This window comes from Osmerus eperlanus, chromosome 13 (assembly GCF_963692335.1).
Source record: "Osmerus eperlanus chromosome 13, fOsmEpe2.1, whole genome shotgun sequence".
Classification (NCBI taxonomy): Eukaryota; Metazoa; Chordata; class Actinopteri; order Osmeriformes; family Osmeridae; genus Osmerus; species Osmerus eperlanus.
Window position 1 is genome coordinate 2,281,077 of NC_085030.1, and position 21,067 is coordinate 2,302,143.

Below are 21,067 nucleotides of genomic sequence, written 5' to 3' on the forward strand. Positions count from 1 at the left end.
GCTCTGCCTTCAACACCATCATCCCCGCCCTGCTTCAGGACAAGCTCTCTCAGCTGAACGTGCCCGACTCCACCTGCAGGTGGATCACAGACTTCCTGTCTGACAGGAAGCAGTGCGTTAAGATGGGAACACAAGTCTCTGACTCCCGGTCCATCAGCACCGGATCTCCTCAGGGCTGTGTCCTTTCCCCTCTGCTCTGCTCCCTGTACACCAAGGGTACTCGATTAGAAACCCAAAAGGTCCACTAACCAAATTTCCATTCAGTCCAGGGTCCGGAACAATTATGGCTTATTTTTCTGGCCCTTACCTCAGAGTTCTGGGGGTAATTTTGTTCAAAGTGTCCATGCTTTGTGTCATAGTGACCATAGCCGCGGGAACATAGGATATTATATCAGGGGGGTGCTGCTGGGGGGGTTCTTAATGTTGCGGGGCGGTAGGGATGGACTGGGAGTAAAAATAGGTCATGCACATTCTGTTTGATGTGATGCTAGTTCGTGAGAACGCTAGGATACTTAATGCGAGCGCGCATAGCACGCAAGATCTTTTTTTTTTTTGCCTTTATTTGAGCACAAAATAGTTTTTTGAGCTTTAAGTCAAATGAACATAGCCGTTTTTCAATTGGTAAAACCTTGTCTAGTGAAGGTGATGTCTTTTTGTCTCTTAATTTTTCAGCCCCACCCTTACGTTTCTTAGCCTGTTTTTCCATTGTTATTCTTCTCCCAGTGCTCCCGATGGCCAGTCTGCTACTGCGGGGCTGGGCTGCGCCGCGGTGGTGAATTTTCAAGTCATATCATTGGAAATTCTCGTGCTGTCAGGGGGTGCTACAGCACTCCTAGTTCCCACGGCCATGATAGTGACGTTTCACATTAGCTACCACTATTGACAAGGGCAACCGTCTCATTAAACACATCGGTTTTGTGCGCCCCACCGGCAGCACAAATGCATACTTGTCTAAAATTAGGTATTTTTGGAATCAACTTTTCGCCGGGTTTAGAGCACGCCATGTTTTTCGCTAAGGAAGAAACAGGTACTGTTAGCAAATCGATTAGCCTGCGTTGTTGCGAATGACACACAACCTGACCCACACCACAGAGGTTGCAACCAACTTTCAGTGAGTGAGTTGTCATGGTGATTACAGTTATTAAAGCTCCTGATTGGACCTTTGTATTGGACAAATAAGATAGAAACCAAATTTAGTTGGAACAAAAAGATGTGCCGGTTAAAATGGAAACGTTCCGTCAAAATGAATTAATTCCATAATAATATATCGGTTATAGGTCCGGGTCCGGATAGGGAACCGCCTGGGTCCGGACCGCGGTCCGCCAATTAGTGACCCCTGCTGTACACCAACAGTTGCACCTCCAGTCATCCGTCTGTCAAACTTCTGAAGTTTACGGACGACACCACCCTCATTGGGCTCATCTCTGACGGGGACGAGTCTGATTATAGGTGGGAAGCTGACAACCTGGTGACTTGGTGCAGCCAGAACAACTTAGAGCTCAATGCTCTTAAGACAGTGGAGATGGTTGTGGACTTCAGGAAGAATACAGCCCCACTCACCCCCATCACCCTGTGCGACTCCCCAGTCAACACTGTGGAGTCCTTCCGCTTCCTGGGCACTATCCTCTCCCAGGACCTCAAGTGGGAACTGAACATCACCTCCCTCACCAAGAAAGCACAACAGAGGATGTACTTCCTACGGCAGCTGAAGAAATTCAACCTGCCAAAGACAATGATTGTGCACTTCTACACAGCCATCATTGAGTCCATCCTCACCTCTTCCATCACCATCTGGTACGCTGCTGCCACTGCCAAGGACAAGAGCAGACTGCAGCGTATCATCCGCACTGCTGAGAAGGTGATCGGCTGCAATCTGCCTACCCTCGAGGACCTGCACACCTCAAGGACCCTGAGGCGAGCGAGGAAGATTGTGGCCGACCCCTCCCACCCTGGCCACTCCCTGTTCCAGCTACTCCCCTCCGGCAGAAGGCTGCGGTCCATCAGGACCAAAACCTCACGCCATAAGAACAGTTTCTTTCCATTTGCTACTGGCCTCTTCAACAAGGCCAAGGACTCCCATTGACATTCATTCATTATTTAACCCAGTATCTGATTGCACTATTGCACTATGTTGACCACTCATGCTGCTCATTCTTATTCTTATTTTTATATATATTTTATTTTATATTTAACCCTCGTGCTGCCTTCGGGTCACATGACCCAAAGGTTCATAACGAACCATCGTTGTGTTTACCCAATTTTACCCAATACAAAAACAAATTAAAATAATTTTCTTTTAACCTTTGCAATGTGGGGGGTCTGAGACAGCCTAGCTGTTAAAAGAAAATGCTTCACTTTGTCTTTGTATGCGGTAAATTTGTCGCAATACGACGGTGGGTCACAATGACTGATGGGTCAGAATGACCCGAAGATAACACAAGGGTTAAATTGTATTATTTTTTGATTGTTTAGTTCTTAGGAATAGTTAAACTTCTGTACCTTTACTTAATTTAAGATTCGTATATGTTTAGTGTTTGCACCTCCCTGCCACAGTAAATTCCGTGTTTGTATAACATACATACAGGCGAATAAACCGAATTCTGATTCTGATTCTGAAAATCAACGGATTGATCCGTTGAGCTAGCATACCCGTAGTTGGACAACGTAGATATGGATAAATGCTGGGATATAGCCAATGCCATGTTTATGTACCATGTCAGCGTAAAGGAAAGCTCAGAGTAGCTGAAAGGCTTGGTGACCGGCGCGAAGAAATGCGCGTCTGGTGTGAACAGCTTTTGCTCAGTCGTAGCCGATCGGGCACTGCGCGGCCCTTCCAGGCGCTTCGCAGCCAGTGTGTCCCAGGCATTATCCTCTCAAGAATGAGTTAGTGGGCGGGGTTTTTATACCGGTTGATCTCTGATCTCCAACTTAACCTGCTCCCGACCAGGTTAGCCGTTCAGCATGTGTTACCATGGCGATCTACCCCGGTAACAAGTGATCCACCGTCGTAGTACAGAAAACCCTGGGTTGAACCTGAAGTTACCTCGCTAACACCAAATCTTGATTCGTAGTACAGGCCCCTGGGCGGACCACCTCCTGTATTTATTTTAGGTAGAGAGTATAGTGGTTTATTGCAGTTTATATTAGGATAGGGGTCTTTTGAATCTTTATTTTGTTGCTTTAGTTCCGCTCAGCCCCTTTTCCCATTTACTGTGTTTTGGGTTTTAATTAAACCTGGTTTGAACGGTACTGCTTTGTTTGTCCTGTTTGTTCACCCGCGCACCTCACCACCTCACCCACCCTGTTAGAGCGCTCACGTGTGGCGGCGTGTTACTGTCTCCTCCTTCAAAGGGGGAGTGCGTAACAGTGTGTGTGTGTGTGTGTGTGGGGGTGTTGATGATGTGGGATATGTGTGGATATGTCATCCCCCCACCCCTACTGAGAGAGTAAGGGTAATGAGACACCCCCAATGGAGAAGGGGTCTAGGACTCGGACGCAATGTAGCAGATAATTAATGCCAGGCCCAGAGCCCCAGAGAGGCCTGCCCTTCTGTTCAAAGCCTCAGGCTCACCTGGTTACTTCTCCCCACCAGAGATGCCTAGGCTGGGGCCTGAATAATTGATTAGACCATGGTATCAGACTGACAGATCAGAAAGACCATAAGAGAAAAGTATTTGTTTGTGTGTATGTGCGACAATGTGAAAAGGGGAGTGTGTGTGTTTGTGAAAGGCGGAGGGGGTGGGGGTACAGCCCCTGGCTGGCTTAGCCTGAGGCCGGTAAACAAACACTCGCCCACAAGCATCTACCATCTTCAATAACACACCCACTCATGGAGGCAGAGGAAGACAGAAAGAGAGAAAGCCAGAAGAAAAATACAAAAATCTGTCTCTCCCCTTCACTGTGTGGTTGCTTGGCTGCAGCTACATGTTGCTGTCAGGAAACACATGAAGGCTATCAACCCTGGAAGTGAACAATCTAAACCCCTCCTTTGTGGGGGAGTTGTCCCTTCTTTCTGTGGCCTGATGGGACTAAAGCCTGGTTTATGCTTCTGCAGGTCTGCGTTCTTCATGTAATGTGCAGGTTTTTATAGTTTTGCGGCCTTGTTGTAGCCATTGCATTTTTTGGGCACTAAGTGGTGCAATCGCGCAAAATGTGTTTGCTTGAAACACAGGAAAACCTAACAGAAGATGTTACTGTGGTTTGGTAAACAAAACAATATATTTTGTGTCTTCCACGATATCCAATATAGCTATGTAGCTATCTATCTATTTTCTATATCTAGCTACCTAGCTATGAGGAAAGACACAAAGAAACTTTCTGGTATGACGCGTTTGAGAGAACCAGTGAAATTGTATGAAGAGATGGACAATGAGTTGGAAGAACGTATTTGCTTAAATTTAATTAAAAACGGAAGACGCACCAAGGCTTTTGAATATGTCTCGAGCATAGACTGTATATAAAAGATGGCCGTAGTAATCGTGATGTCACCCATTGGTTTGTGAAAGCCCGCTTTGAAGCCTCAATTCTTTTTCATCTTGGGTTTTTGGAGCCAGAAGTGACCATATTTGGACGAGAGGGTGAAGTTGGGGGGTCATATGGGGGGGTCAGATGGCTGAGCGGTTAGGGAGTCGGGCTATTAATCAGAAGGTTGTTGGTTTGATTCCCGGCCTTGCCAAATGACGTTGTGTCCTTGGGCAAGGCACTTCACCCTACTTGCCTCGGGGGGAATGTCCCTGTACTTACTGTAAGTCGCTCTGGATAAGAGCGTCTGCTAAATGACTAAATGTAAGTTGTGAAGGGCGGGTCTGACTGAGAAGCCACCTCTCTAACGGCCTTTCTCCTCTAATTGCCTCTATGCACCTGGCTAGTAAACTGTTGCCCCTTGGTCTTGAGCAGATAAGTGTGCTTGTTTGGCAGATGGGTGTCTCGAAGCCACGTGCTTCGAGATTTATGAGCTAGTGCACGTAGCCTTGCTGTGTGGCGTCCACGGACCCTATGCAGATGCGTTTGACAGACTTAACCAGGCTGCAGTAATGTCAGGATAGTCATCAGGATAAGAACCTACTCTGTGATTGATAATTGGGAATTACCCATTAGAATACAGTTTAATTCAGAATATTGGTTTCAGGGTTAAGGTTGGTAATACTATTTTCCTAGCTAACCCTAATTTGATTTCACGAATTCCCTGGAGAGCTGCTCATCACTGAAACACAATGGATGCAAAAACGGAATTGGTGTTACTGATACTTATGAACTTCATTTAAGTTGCTTAGTCCTTGCAGCGAGTGGGTTAAGATTAGACAAAGTAGAATATGTCCGACAGGAAGGAGAAATAATCTGTATCAGAGCCTGAGGCAGATCAAAGCAGACTCCAGTTCCCCTCAGTCAGACAAGACTGATACTGCTGTCACTTTAAATTTAGACATCTACCTACCGCTTTCTTGTTCTCTCTACCTCTGTCTTTCTGTGCATTTCCTTTAATTTTTTTGGGAATGGTGGTGTAGCGGGGTTTGCTCGTTTAAAGATAGAAATACTTAATTTATCATAAAGTCTGGGGCACCACCCTAATATTGGTTTAGGACATTAGGGAATCCTATGTTTAGATCCTATGGTCCTATGTTCACATCCTATGGTCAGATGTGGATTGGGGGAAGCTGGGTTCTCAACTCCCCCCTCCTTCCTTCACACCTACCAAAGGTGTGATCTGATCTCTGGCTGGTTCATTCGATGGTTCAAATATTGTTCTGGACATCTTGGTACAGTTACAAAATATAGTTGAATGATTGTTTTATTATGATAGCTTCGTGTAGATACCAAGAATGACGTGGTTATCTTTCAGGAAGAAGGAGTTGTTACTAGAATCAAGATTTCAGTGAACACAACATTAAAACAAAGTAACAAACATAACACAAATATCCCTCTCATAATTCTCCACCTTGTACTCTTGTGGTGAAGTCTCAAGAACTTTCCTCAAAAGTTCTGATCAAGGTATGTTCTTTGTTCAAATCGCCGCCGAAACGGATAGCAAATGGTTGCTGGAGACGTGTTGTCTCAAGCAGGCCCTTTGAAGCTTGCAAGCTAGCAGGAGGGCTGATTAGGTAGATTGGGGAAGTCCCCCCCAATTCTATGGTTCCTTTGCATCGGCGTTTGGTGGGTAATCAGCATACTGAGGGTGTCACAAGGGCTGATTAGGTTTGTCTGATGTGATTGAATCACTCTTCAGGTGTGGCAAGATGTTGGCTCTGTGTGGTCTTGTGGACCTCACTACAGTGGGGACTCTCGCTGCTGCGCACGTATGGTAAGATGCTTATGTTGACCTCTGAAATGTTAACAGGGTTTTTACGCCCCCATAGTGAGTGTATGTGTGTCTTCTTGGTTGTATGGGCACATGTGTGAGAGACTGTTGTCTCACTGTTGTTGAGAATGGATCTCTTCCCACCCCCCACCCCCATATCACCTGAAGGGATGAATCAGAATCAAGTTTAAGTAGTTTACACAAACAGCAAATTAACTTTGGTGGGCAGGTGCATACAGTAAACATACTCAAAATATTTTTTATGTGTGCCATCCTTAGATATAAAATGTAAGAACTGTTAAAATGTACAACAAAATACAAAAAATACTGTACAATATAAAATGCAATGATAAAGTAAAAGAGTTTAGTAAGGCTGTGTGCAGTGACAGAGAAATGTTAATGTAACGCTCAGTACTCTATTCGTCTGTTAGTGTCAGTTAGGGGTCTTGGGCCTTGTTGATGAGGCCAGCAGCGGATGGGAAGAAACAGTTTTTGTGGCGTGAGGTTTTGGTGCTGATGGACCGCAGCCTTCTGCCGGAGGAAAGTGGCTGAAACAGTGTGTCCAAGGTGGGAGGAGACTTCCTTGCTTGCCTCAGGGTCCTCGAGGTGTGCAGGTACTCGAAGGTAGGCAGATTGCAGCCAATCACCTTCTCAGCAGTGCGGATGATACGTTGCAGTCTGCTCTTGTCCTTGGCAGTGGCAGCAGTGTACCAGATGGTGATGGAGGAGGTGAGGATTAGGGCTGTCAACGAATATTCTATATTCGAATATATATTCGAATAGTGGTTTAAAAACAGAAATTAGAATGTGAAAATTAATATTTGAATGTAAAAAAAAAGTTTAAAAAGACAACCGTGGCAGCAGCGGCGCGTCTGTCTGCTTTGCGGGTGGGCGCGCGCCTCAGCGTCACTGCTGACAGTTGACTTGCGTGGAAGATGGCAGAAAGTGCAGAACCCAGCTTGACCGCAGCAGAGAAAGTGATTGTAACCCCAAAACATCTAAAGAGTGATGTCTGGAAATATTTTGGATTTTGGTCAGTTGATGGTAAACTTGTTGAGCCTACAGCTAAAGTAGTGTGTAAGCTATGTAAGCTAGAGTTAGCTTACCATTCAACAACTAGCAACTTGAGGCTACATCTCCATGTTTACCACAGCACAGCTTGTTCGGAGCGTTCAATGTCGGTTCTATACTGTAAAACTTCAATTAATGTTAATAATATTTGTTTCAATCACTGAATGAAGCCTGCCATATTTGGGACAAGAATCGCAACCTTAAATTGCTTGCACAAAACTCTTGATCAGAACTCAGCATTTGTTTATTGTTGTCATTCATTTTACACCGCAATGCGCAGAGAGCGCGACGGTGCGGGAGAGAGAGAGAAAGAAAGAGTGCGTGTGTGCGAGCGAGAGGCCAAGGTCTGCGGTCTTGGCCATTAGTTAATTTACTTCTTTTTGTGTAGGTTATATGTTGTTAAATATGTTTAAAATTCAATAAATTAGGCCTACCTACAGTATACAAGTAGTTGTTTCTCGTTGTATTAATTTGTCCTGTTATTGACGTGCCTAATGGGCAACCAGAAATTCGAATATATTCGAATATATGTGTTTTTTTAAAGGGAATATTTGAACGTCATTTTTGAGCAATTTTGACAGCCCTAGTGAGGATGGACTCAATGATGGCTATGTAGAAGTGCACCATCATTGTCTTTTGCAGGTTGAATTTCTTCAGCTGCCGTAGGAAGTACATCCTCTGTTGTGCTTTCTTGGGGAGGGAGCTGATGTTCAGTTCCCACTTGAGGTCCTGGGAGAGGATAGTGCCCAGGAAGCGGAAGGACTCTACCAGTGATACCACTGACCACTTTTTTCAGTAATGAGTAATCTAACGCGTTACTATTTCCAAACCAGTAATCAGATTAAAGTTACTTGTCCAAGTCACTGTGCGTTACTATTTTTTCATTATTAGTAAAATATATATTTGATTTCTTCTTGCGTCTCTGGGAGTTAAGCCTATGCGACAATTAAGTCACGCTTTCAGCACGAGGGTCACGTCACGTGTAAATACATAGACCCACCACTCAGCGACACAAACAACAATGTAGCAGGAGAGAGAGAGATGCGCATTTTCGAGTTGGAAATACAATCACTTCGTTGTACGAATCACTTCGTTGTACGAAGTGATTGTATGTAGTGATTGAACGAACAAAGTTCGTTGTACACTCTGTGCTGGTGGCGACAAAGTGCTATCAAGCTACAAAAACACAACGTTAAATTTGAAGAAACATTTGGAGTCGCAGCACTGCACAGTCGAACTTATAGAGACGGTTGTCAATAGGTGCACCGGCGGCGCTGCATGAAGTCGAACGCACCTATTTTTATGTTGAGGCGGTGGGGGTGTTGTCGGCAGCTGCTGAATGTAACTTGTAATCTAACTTAGTTACTTTTAAAATCAAGTAACTGTAACGTAACTAAGTTACTTTTTCAGAGTAACTGTGGCAACACTGGACTCTACAGTGTTGACTGAGGAGTCGCACAGGGTGATGGGAGTGAGTGGGACTGTATTCTTCCTGAAGTACACAACCATCTCCACTGTGTTAAGAGCATTGAGCTCCAACATAATGCTTTAACATTCATGAAATTAAATAAGACACCCTTTTCCTCACTCTTTTTCAACCGTAAGAAAATATTGCAATGCATAACAATGACAGAAATACACTGTAAAAAAAATCTGAGAAAGCACTGGCAACAAAGTTTCCAGACCGATTCGGTAAAATAACAGTAAATAACCGTACCACAAAATTGCATGTAATATACGGTATTACTCAGACAATTGTTGACTCAGTCCTCTATGTTGATTTTGCCATGGTGGCCCGCCATTTGAGATTGCGTGTGTGCGTCCTTGAGAACTGTAAATCGTTTAACTTATGTTGTCAGTTCATTTAAGCCTGTTATTGTATTAGTCTATAGTTTTTGCAAATTTAAATTAAGTTAACTGGTGATTTTCGTTGTTTGTATTCTTCAACTGCTAGCTGAATTGCACGTGGCTGTTGATTCGATAGCGATTGCTGAATGCCCTTGCTCACGTTTGTATTTTAGGTGCATTATTATGCTGAAGTAGTTACACTGCACTAAGATAATGTAACTAATAGTGGGTTTGTTATTAATTATTACAGAATGCTTAGGCTATATGTCAAGATCAAATTAAGCAGACAGTGTACACGTGCTTTAGAGTGGCCTACCTTAATCGATGGGCTAGGCTACTGACCATTTACAATAAGTTACGTCAATTATTAATTGGCAGCATTTATACCATTTAAAACATACTTTGAGTGGAAGGGGTGTCTTTAAGTAGCCTAACCTTATTGCTTTAGGGGAAATAGGACGAAAATATGTGAAATATTACATCAGCTATTAGACAGTAGACCAGGGTTCTCCAATCCTGGTCCTCAAGGGCCACTGTCCTGCATGTTTTAGATGTTTCTCTGCTCCAGCACACCTGTTTCAAATGAATGGGTTGTTATCAAGCTCTGTGGAAGCCGGGTACCGTATTTTTTGGAAAATAAGCCGCATTTTCTATAAGCCGCACCCCACCAGAATGTGAGCTTTGTGTTTGTATATCAGAGTACAGGCCGCACTGGAATATAGACCGAACAACGATACCGTAGCGCCAGCTAGCTTTGATTTTACGTATTTATTGGTTTTACCAAAATTAAAACAAGTATTTACAAATACATGTTATAACTTCCACCACATTTCACCCAATGCAAATAATACAAAAACATATACAATCACCCAATGACAATTACCTCAAAAACTCATTAATCTTTCACCAGAGTGTGGGCCCTCCCTGCGCCAACCTAAAACCCTCCAGGAAAGCGAGGAAAAACTCCTCACAAAAACTCTTTAGAGAAAATTTTGAAGAAACCTCGGGAGGAGCCATTCGAGGGGGTATCCCCTCCTCCAGGGATGGTTGGGGGTGCTGCAGGTCGGGCCCAGTCCAGGTGCGGTGTAGTGTGCCCTGTGGTGTCCGGGTAAGTAGGGTGGGGTGTATGGGTGAAAAGGGGGGGGGGGGAGGGGCCATTCTTCTTGATGAGGTGGGGGGGGGGCTTGTCCTTGTGCCGGGAGGGAGGGGGGGGGGGGCTGTAGTGTCCTTTTCGGGGGTCCAGGGAGGAGGGTTCCAGGTGCTGCAGCGGATGTGCTGGGGGGGTGGGGGGGTTGACCGGTCCTTGAGGGGTGGAGGATGTTGCTGCTGGGCTGATGTGGCCAACTGGAACCCTGTGAGGTGATAGGGGGAGATGGTGGAGAGGGGAGGAAGGAAGGGGGTGAGAAAGGGTACTGGGGTGCAGGTGTAATGTTCCGTGTACTTCCCATTGAGCCTGGTGGGTTTCAGTTGGGAGAGGCCCTGTGCCCTTATGATGTTGAGGATGTCTGGGACCCCCTTCCCCCCCTTCTCCTCCGCGCTGTACATGATGGTCCTCTTCAAGCGCTCCATGTTGCTCCCCCAGACAAAGGTGAACATCAGCCGCTTGATGGTCTTGCTCGTCACCCTGTCCGGGGGAAACACCCTACCGACATAGAGGAGAATGGGGAGGATTATTGCCTTCAGGATCAGGATCTTACCCGCTATTGTGAGGGACCGTGCACTCCATTGGGCGATCTTCTGTTTGGCTTGACTGATGGTGTTGGCCCAGGTCAGGGTCCCTTTCCCGTTGTTCTGGTAGATGACTCTGAGCAGCTTGATGTTGTCTGTTTTTACAGGGAAGGAGGTGGTCATCGCTTCTTTCCAGTGTTGCGACAGGTACAGTTCGCTCTTACCTCGATTGACCAGGGCGCCAGTGGCTGCACAGTAGTCATCCACCACCTTCGTTGCCACGGCGATGGACCGACTATCCGTGCCGACGATGGTGATGTCGTCCATGTACGCCACCACCTGAAGCCTCTCTCCCTGGGCCCCCGGGAGGTGGTAACCCTGGATGGTGTGTGTAGCTCTGATTTTACGGAGGAAAGGCTCCAGGTAGATGACGTACAGCAGGGGTGCTAGGGGGCATCCTTGTCTGACCCCAGACCGGATAGGAAAGGGGTCTGTGAGCTGTTTGTTGACCAGGACTCTGCTCGTGATGTTGTTGTAGCAGAGCCTGGTCCAGTGGATGAGGTGTTGTGGGAAGTTCATCCTCCCTAGCACCTCCTGCAGGAAGCCATGGCTTACCCGGTCGAAGGCCTTCTCTTGGTCGAGGCAGAGGAGCGCGAAGGGGGACCTCCGCTCCTGGGAGTGGAAGATGAGGTCTCTCACCAGGAGCAAGTTGTCATTGATGGACCTTCCGGGGACGCCGCAGGTCTGGTCCGGGTTGATGACTGTGGGGAGGTGTATTTGGAAGCGCCACATGAGGGCCTTCGTGAGAATCTTGTAGTCCGAACAGAGGAGGTTGATGGGGCGCCAGTTCCGAAGGTCCTTGAGGTCCCCCTTCTTGGGTATTAGTGTAACTGTACTCTGTCGCATTGATTCTCCTAGCCTCCTTTCCCTGTAGACTGCCCGGAGGACCTGGGCCAGATCGCCCTTGACGAGTTCCCAGAAGGCCTGATAGAATTCCGCCGGGATCCCGTCCGGTCCCGGGGCCTTCTGGGTATTCATGGAGTGCACGGCCCGGGTGAGCTCCTCCAGGCTCAGCTCTGGTTCCTCGCTCTCGCCCCCCTCTTTGATTTGGTCCAGACCGTCAAGGAAGGTTTCCGCCAGAGCCCCGTCTGCCGGCTTGATGTCAAACAGCCGGCCGTAGAACTCCTCAGTCACCTCCCTGATGTCGTCGCTGTCCGTGACGGTCTGGCCGCTGGTGTTATAGAGGGACTGGATGCCTTGTTGTTTGGACCGTGCCCTGCAGAAAAAAAATCTTGTGCATTTCTCCTCCTCCTCCAGGCCCCGGAGTTTATCCCTGAAGGTCTTCCTCTCCTGTTCTTCCCGATAGAGTGTGGCCAGATGTTCCTTGGTCTCTGACAGCTCCCGGGTCACGTCGAATCCTCTGAGTTGGAGGAGGCTAAGGCGTTGTAGGGCCTCGTTGTGGTGGTGAAAACGGGCCCTTTGTTCCCTAGCCTTCCTCCTTCCCACCCCTCCGAAGAACCCCTTGACCCGGGACTTAACCATTTCCCACCACTCTATCGGGGATGTAAATAATTCCTTCAGGGTCCTCCACTCCAGGTAGCGCCTGGAGAAGGAGTGGCTAGTGGAGGGGTCCTGGAGTGCCGATGTGTTCATCCTCCAGGGCCCCCTCGTTGGTCTGACTGGCCCCTCCCATCGCAGGGTCACGGTCAGCATCCTGTGGTCTGAGAAGTGCGTCGCCTGGGTCTTGAAGGCACACACTCCCAGGCCTGGCGAGAGCAAGAACATGTCGATCCTTGAAGAGGCAGAGCCCGAGGATCTCACCCACATGTGTGTTGGGGGGGAGGTGCCGCCGACGTCCACCAGGGAGAAGTCGTTGATTATGTCCTGTAGTGCTGTGGTAGATCTGTCCTTCCTGGGTTTGCTCCGATCCTCGTCCCTCAGAGCGCAGTTGAAGTCGCCCCCTACCACTACTGGCATGGGGGTCATCAGGAGAGGTCGGAGCTTGGCGTAGAGGGAGACTCTCTCTGCGACGCTGGTGGGGCCGTAGACGTTGATGACCCTGAGCGGGGAACCCCGGACCTCCAGGTCGACGGCCAGGATCCGCTCGCTCTCGACGACTCGATGGCTGGTTTGTCGGAGGAATGGATTGGCTACCAACATCCCGACCCCGTCCGCTCTGGCCGTGTTGGAACCTGACCAGAGAGAGTCTCCCCGAGTCCACTCCCCCTCCAGAAGTGCATCCATCCCTTTGTAGGGGATGGCACACTCCTGGAGGAGGTAGATGTCGGCCGGTTGTGTTGAGAGGTGTCTGAAAACGGTTGCCCTCTTCTCCTGTTGTAACATACTGCGGGTGTTGAGTGATGTTATTGTGATGGTCATGGTGATTGTGATGGTTTGGCGGGTCCGGCGATTCCTGTTGCGATGATTTGGAGGTTCCTGATGGCCTCCTGTGCGTAGTCCGGATAGGGCACCTCCCCCTGGTTGCTCACGGCTTCATCGTCCCCCCACCGTCTGCCTGGTGGTGGAGGTTCGGCCGGCACGGAGGGTCCTTGGGTGGGCCGGGACTGGCTGGTCTGATCCTGTGTGGGTTCAGAGACTGCTGTGGGGGGTTGGCGTCTGGACTTGGGGCAAGGGCGGGGACGTGGGGGAAGGGGAGGAGGGAGGGGAGGGGGGGGGAGGGAGGGGGGCCTGGAGGCTTTGGTGGTGGTTCCGGGGGGGAGGGGGAGTCGGATGTCGAGGTGGAGTCGTCTTCGGAGGTCGCAGTGATGGTTTTACGTTTCCTCTTCAGAACGACTTGGTTCCAGTCTGTGAGCGGTGTGTTGTTGCTGTTTTCATTTTACAGTGACTGGGAATGTGGGGGTAAGTCGTGGGGGGTGACAATCCCTACCAGGGCCGGCTCCCTTACGGTTACCGACCCGGCAGGGGTGGAGGTGCGTATGGGAAGGTATATCGGGGAAGTCATGTCAGTGGAGTCAGAGTCCTGTAATGTTGGCTGATTTGTCGTGACAGGTGTCGGTTGGAGAGGGATGGATAGGTCTGTCTGAGGGTCCAGTAGGCCTAATTGTGTCAGTGGGGGGGAGACTGCCCCCGGTGGTAGGATGTCGGTCTTTGGGTCGAGGGTGGGGTTGGTGGGGGAGTCAGGAACCGGGTCGGGGTCCGTAATGATGAATAGGGGGGATGTGGAGGAGTCTGACGGGGGGGGTCAGGGGTAGGGGAGGTGGGAGGGGCAGGGGTAGGGATGGGGGAAGTCGGTAGAGGGGGGTCGGCTGGCTCTATCTGAGGTGGAGCTCCTGGTGCTGCCGTAGTGGTGGTAGTGGCCGGTCTCCTGGTTTTGTTGGCGTAGGACTGGAGGCAGTCTCTGTAGAGGTGTCCCTGAAGCCCACACAGGTTGCAGGGGCGTGTGTGGGTGCACGCCGCCGTGGGGTGTTCCCCTCTACAGATGCGGCAGATCATCTTTGTGCAGGCCGCGGCCAGATGTCCAAGGTGGCCGCAGGTCCTGCACAATTTGGGCATACCGTAGTAGTGGACGGTGCCCCTGTGGTTCCCCAGGTTGATGGTACTGGGGATGTCTTGGACACCGCCCACCGCTGATGGATCCGGTGTGAGCTGGACCAGCCATTTCCGTGCCCCGGTCCACACTCCATCCTCGTCCAGGACCCTCCTCGCTCCAGAGTTGACGCGGGCATAGCGGCGCAGCCAAACCTCCACGTCGTACTCCTGCACAGCTTCGTTGTGGAATTGGATGGTGACTACTTTGTTTTCCCTGTCTGAAAGTGGTTCTGTGTGGAGATGACTGAAGGGCGGGTTATTTTTGTTTTGGCGGTACATGGTCCAGAATTGCTCTAACAGTTGTGGTGTTTTGAAACTGACCTCAAAGGTGTTGGGGGTTGAGGGTGGTTTCACCAGGCAGTTGAGGTCGTTCGGCACAAAGCCCATACCTCGTTGGAGTACGGCTCTGCTGAATTCCAGGCGGGTCATTCCGGTTGTCGTGTCTTTCTGTCCTGTCGTTGTTGCGGTGGTTGTGGATCCTGTGGTGGCTCCGTCCCCGGCAGCCTCCTCGGATTTCACTGTCACTCTGACGGCGTTCACCCGTCTCATCGCCCCAGGGTTCATCCTGGCAGCCATGATGATGGTGGTGGTGCGTGTCCCCCGAACCTGCTAGGGTGAGGGGGGGGGGGAAGAGAAACTCAGAGCGGGCTGAGGCCACTTGGTAGCCCGTCCCCAAGGGACGGCACTCTCCTGTGGCTCGCCCGCTCCTAACGTTGGTGTTGGGGCTCCTGGCCCTCCTCCCGTCTGGTCTGGGGTGAAGAGTCTCCCTGCTCTCGGCGAAGGTGGTGGGGCTCTTGCCCGTCTGTCCCTCCTTCCTCCCTCCGGGTCTGGTCTGGCGGGAAAAGGACGATCCCGATCCCGACTCATCGAGCGGTCTGGCCAGCCGCAAGGGAGGGGGGGGTATGGGGATCCGGGAGAGTGCGGAGTACTGGGAGTGGAGGGTCAGGCCGGTCTGCAACGACCTAGCCTCTCCTCTTGCTCCTCTGCCTCTCGCCTCTCACCGGGGCCAGCGGGCACCGGAGGCTTCCGGTCCCGTCCTGGGTGTTCCGCAGCTGGACGGGTCCGGGAGTCGGCAGGGGTGCTGGGAAAAGCTGGGGGGGGTCGGGGCCGGTCTACCACGACATAGCACCCTCCTCCCGCTTTCTTGCCTCCTGCCTCTCACCAGGCCCTGTGGCACCGGAGGGTTCCGGGCCGGTTCGGGGTGTTCCGCAACTGGGGGGAGGTGGGTGGTTGGGCTGGGGATTTTGGCCGAACCGCGGTCAAGCCACGTATTCTGCCTCCGTCTCCAGCCGAGTGGTGAAAAAAAAGAGGGAAAGTAGTCAGAAAGAGAGGGGGGACCGATACCTGGTTTCCCACCGCACAGTCAACAAAGCAATCGCAAGCCATGTCCCATACACCGCTCGACCCCGGACTTTCGATTTCTTTGTTCACCCATGCGCCTGAAGGGGAACCAGAGTGCCGGGAACCAGAGTGCCAGCTAGCTTTGAGCGGAACAATGCTCACAACTGTTTATTTACCCAGACACACTTTCCTCTTGGACAGCTTGGATAGCCATCTAACTAGACAACATTCCCAATCAGGGTGAACACTCCAATTATCTCAACTACAGACCATAGCATTACACATATCAAAACAGAACAAACACAACAATAGAACTCCAAACAATGCTTATCTAACTAAGCTATTGCCCTTAACTTCGTAGCTTTTCAGCTTGCCGCGGGGAATTCTGGGTACCAAGAGCATTGTCGCTACAATACCAAGCAATGCACGAGTATAGGCGTTCTTACAGCATTGTGTAACACACTTCGGTTGTGGATTGTATGTCCAGAAATAAAGCCAAGTCACTCACTTAGTGACAAAATCCATTTTTATGTCTACAAAATTATTTTAGATATAGCATAAGTGTAGCTAGCTTGCAAATCCTGAGGATAGCCTACTGTAGCAGACCTTTCTGTTCAACGGACAAGGGTGTTTTGTCCCTCGGGAGTTGCCGTAGGCATGATGCTGACGTAAGCATTAGGTGAAGTCAGTGAGGGCTGTTCAAATTGCGGTGTCAAGAAGAGCAGTGGGCAAATACAAGTTGTGAAAAGGGACCGAGTCCATGTCTTATTCAGGGTTTCTGCAGGTTTCAGTAAGTCAAATTTAAGACCTTTTTAAGACCATAAAGATTGAAATTTAAGACCTACACGACGTCTTACCAAAATTCAAATCAAAGAAATTCAGAAAAAAACTTTTTATTTAAATGAATTCAGTCATTGAAAAAGCATTAATTTTACACATAGATTAATCACATTAGTAACCTTCCACACCCAACAACGTGCCAAATCCCCAAAACCTTACCCCCCAAATGAAAATAGGGTAAAACAAACTTGCCCTCAAAATAGAGAAAGTGTGTGAGTGAGAGTGTGACTCCAGCGCCTTCACACCCAATTGAATATTTTTTTGGCAAAGTTTGCAGCGAGCCTCGTACCTGGAGCTGGGTACCGCTTGTAACCAACAGCGGAAATCGCTGTGATCTAGCCATGTCTCGTTGAAAGTACACTTTCCCATTTTCCACACATAGCCGAACTTTAACAAACTGTGAGGAGACGTATTTCGCGGGCAGGTATTGCATTTATCACAGGATTTGTAGTTTTATCACCTCATACATACCAACACCAGACCCACAGAAAGAACTACAACACACCAAACCAACGTTCTGAGGGCAGCGTTTTGCTGGTTTTGTAGCAACGACTCTAGAGCACCGCTCTCTAGGCTACCCTGTTATTGTCCACACGACCATATAATATTATATCTAAAACGAACCTACAAAGAGCTCGGTTACACTACGAGTGTGAGAACATGTAACGGTGCGTTTACACTGCAGCGACACGAATCGCTTGCCATCGCTCGCCTTCCCACAGTGCACCACGCTCGGGCGTGTCAGACAGATTAATGCAGAGTTGTAGTTCTCTAAAGTCACTGTTGTAGTTCGTATAACGTCATGGCAAAGTGTGCAGACTTTGGTTTACGTACTCGCAATATTGATCAAAATACAACTTGTAGCCTATACAAAAATGTTTAATAGACATACACGTTGACATGTGTAAAAACGTTTTATTATATTACTCGAAGTCTCTGCTAATCTGTCAATACAACTAGGGAGTCCCAGCCGGGCTAGCTAGCTAGTTACCACAGAACGAAGTTACGTAATGTGACGAGAATGAATTTAAAAGTACAAAAAACCCACCAGAAGCACCAACAACGTCGGCAACCCTGCGCCAGGCCTCATTCTTTTTATTAATGTCTCTGTACAAATACAGAGACGTATCGTACAGGACTGGATATGCAGCCACACAGGCGATTAGTTTCTCCTGCATTTTGAAACTGAAAGCTAGAAATGTTTACCATGGTTGCTACGTTACGAGAAACAAGAAAACACTCCGATTGGCCATCGCTAGCGAAAGCTCCTCATTTGCATAAAGTTGAGAAAATCTCGAATCGCTTGGATCGCGCTGCGTCGCTACCCACAATGCACCACGCAAGCGATTCGCCTAGCTCCATTGAAAATGAATGGAAAGCATGTTGTCGCGTCGCTGCAGTGTAAACTTACCGTAAATCTGCAGCAAAAGAAAAACACACACACGAGGGCTTCACTTAACCAAACTAAAGTTAGCCTACAAACGAAAGTTAAATGCTAATATAGAATTCCCCTAACTCAACATTACTCAACAAAACACTCCTATTTAGACAGTTCTCTATTAATACAACGGCACTTCGCCAGCTCCACAATTAATTATCTTCACCGCCTGGGTCCGGACCCGGACCGCGGTCCGCCAATTAGTTAGTGGACCTTTTGGGTTTCTAATTGAGTACCCCTGCGACATTCGGGACTATTTTTTCGATTGTACTACAGCGATCATGCCATTACTTTTAAACCTTGTTTTTAACCGAACATGTTAGATAGGAATAAAAGTATCTTTTTTTTTACACATCTTCCTTGTGGTACTTCTGTGTCCTGGGCATTCCTAAATATAAGGAGGGGCCATACGGCTGACATACAGGCCTCTGGTGTCATAAAAGCTCCTCCACAAAGGTGACAAGCAAATGGTTACCAGACCTTATGTCTCCACCTAGCTCTGTCGAACAGTATCTCCTTTAAACAAACAAACACCCAACATCTTTTAGTCTTAGTCACACAGTCAGTAACAAATTATCACCCTTCCCCCAGGGTAACAAGATAAGAGTCTGCATGTTTACGTAAGCCTAGAGTTAACTTAGAGGTAGTTCCTCTCTGCACACATGGAATGTTGAACACAGTATAATTTTATACAGAATAAAGGGCTACATCTTTAACATTTCAATAGCAGGTTGTCAGAAAAGTTAAAGTATTGCTCCCCACATTTCAGTTTTCAATGTTGTGGTAAACGTTTGGTGGGTCAATGGTCTATATCTCTCTTGTCACATCTCTTATACACTTTGCCTAAAACCATCCCTCATCTCTTCTTTGCAGAACACCACTTCACATTTTTCATATTCCCATTGAGGATATAACACAGGAAAGTATAGTGTATCAGAGGGTTTACTCTCCATCATGGGCTATCTGTTTTTCTGCCCCCTGCTTCGCTGTCAGACAATGTTTTGTAATGTGTTCATCTATTGAATCCACGTATGAAGATACAGTAAAATCTTCAGGGGAGAACAGTCTTAATGGACAGGTTTATCTTATGGCACATATGACTGCAAACAAATGTCAATGCATTGCATATAACCTTATTGAAATGCATTAGTGTGTGTCCAGAATGCCACAGTGAATGTATGTGTGTCTTCTGTGTTTGCTCTTCATGCAAAAAAAAATTTAGAGCGAGAGTGAGAAATTGTGGGGCCTTTTCAATTTTCATCATTAAAACCTGCTGCCTAATCCTGTGACTACTTTAATCTACTAATACTGCCCCCTCATTGTCACTCTCTCTATACACACGCTCACATTTATTTGTATCTCTTACTCTACCTCCATCCCACCGTCCACTCTCTCTTTGTCTTTCACTCTCTCAATCGCTTTTTCTCAGTATGTGTCTTTTGATCGCATAGATGGCCTCTGGCTACTGCAGCATCTGCCAAACTCTTGTATTATAAATGTAATAACACATTTGTTTAGGAATATGTGTAAGGAACATGTTTTACGAAAGCACTCCGCTGGCCTGGTTTCTTAACAAAAATGTGGTTTACATCCTCCGTTTTGCATCTGTACTTGTCTCTTCCAATTTCACGGATATTCTCACACACACAATATATATGCACACATATATCCATGCAAGTATACACACACACATACAGTATTTAAAGAGCCCCAGAATTAATTGTGTACTGTACACAGTTATATAACACAGTATACAAGGTGTTCTTCATTTAAGAAGTGTTTTTGGGGTCCTACCCCATTGGGTACAATATTAGGCCTACTGCTAGTTTAGCTGCTGATTGCTAACTGGAAAACTGGAATTTATGATTTTTTGACTGGATCATTATAGGCCGTAAGGTGAACCCTGTTATCGTTTCAACCCGCTCCACAGTCTGGCATCTACACAATCTTTAGCTCATAAAAAAGAACGAGTCCTGCTAAGCTACCAAAAAAAAGTTTGCTGAAATTCCAGTCGATTGTCGATGCGTCTATGTTTTATGCAGAACTAGTTTCTTCAGAGCGTAATAGGATTTTGGTGGCACGGTTCGACACGTGATCCGTCTACACCAATAAGGTAGCTGCGTTTTGTCAACATGGATGGATATGGTTGTCAAATAGATGATGGGACCTTGCACGTTACAGTGTTTCATGTTTATTTTGCCGTGGCGGCCCGCCACGACTACATTTCTGCTGTCATGGTATCAGAAATAGGGCTGTACTAAATTTTAGGACGTCTATGTGATTGTTAGAGTGCATGTCGGAGAATAGCATGGATACGCGCTTCACAACGCAGTTGAGATTGTGCGTCTTTGAGAAGTCGTATAGCTAACTTGTCAGTTAATTTAAGCCTGTTATTGTATTAGTCTATATTCTTGCTAATTTAAATTAAGTTAACTGGTGATCTGTATTATTCCCCTGCTAAATTGCACATGTCTGTTGATTCGATAGCGATTGCTGCCTTTGCTTACGTTTGTATTTTCGGTGCATTACTATGCAGAAGTAGTTTTAATTAATAGTGGGTTTATTGTTATTATTTGCTACAGAATGCTTAGCCTATCAAGCTCAAATGAAGCAGACAGTGTACATGCTTTCGAGTACCTTAATCGATAGGCTAGGCTACTGACCAACGTCCATTAATACGTCAATAATTGGCAGCATTTATGCCATTTAGAACATACTTTATGAGTGGAAGGTCTCTAAGTAGCCTAACCTTATTGCTTTAGGGGAAATAGTACGAAAATATGTGCAATATTACATTAGTTATTAACCCTCGTGCTGCCTTCGGGTCACATGACCCAAAGGTTCATAACGAACCATCGTTGTGTTTACCCAATTTTACCCAATACAAAAACAAATTAAAATAATTTTCTTTTAACCTTTGCATGTGGGGGGTCTGAGACAGCCCAACGGTTAAAAGAATATGCTTCACTTTGTCTTTGTATGCGGTAAATCTGTCGCAATACGAAGGTGGGTCACAA